The sequence below is a fragment of the Electrophorus electricus genome, chromosome 13 (genome assembly GCF_013358815.1).
Source record: "Electrophorus electricus isolate fEleEle1 chromosome 13, fEleEle1.pri, whole genome shotgun sequence".
Classification (NCBI taxonomy): domain Eukaryota; kingdom Metazoa; phylum Chordata; class Actinopteri; order Gymnotiformes; family Gymnotidae; genus Electrophorus; species Electrophorus electricus.
This window is the reverse complement of record NC_049547.1, coordinates 561,065-561,616: the sequence shown is the minus strand read 5'-3', so window position 1 is coordinate 561,616 and position 552 is coordinate 561,065.

The following is a 552-nucleotide window of genomic DNA, read 5'->3' as shown; positions in this document are numbered from 1 at the left end:
TCAGGCTGATCTATGCGTATTCATTTAAGCTTGTAAAAGGAGTTACTTAGTTGAGTATGAACTGTATAAGAGGGTGCGGCCATCCCGGGACAGCCAATCACGAGTCTTCACGCCAGTGGAGGGCAGTGCATGGTGTTAAAGGAAGTTAAATGCAGTTTCGGCTTAGAAAGCCGAGTGCTTTTACTTCACATATTTCTTGTCTTTCTCGTTGTTCTGTTGAATATAACTTCCCAGATGACGGAGAGGACACACCTGTTTGTTGTCCAACTACAGAGTGTGGCTAGATGCCAGACCAGGGGCACAGAATACTTTTACAATACAATACCTGCACACCAAGTCTGGAAGAGACCCCTGACATCCCTGGATGGTCTGGGTCTGTGTGAGGCTCGCGGTGTCTGTCTGCCTTTGTGTCTCTGGTCTCTGGTGGCATTACCCCACTGCCTGGTTTGGTCCACAAGGGTTAAGTGTAATTTTACTCGATGGACATATGTAGCACGTACATAAATTCTAGGAAGCTTGGAAGATGAATTAAATTACATAATTAGATTCAAA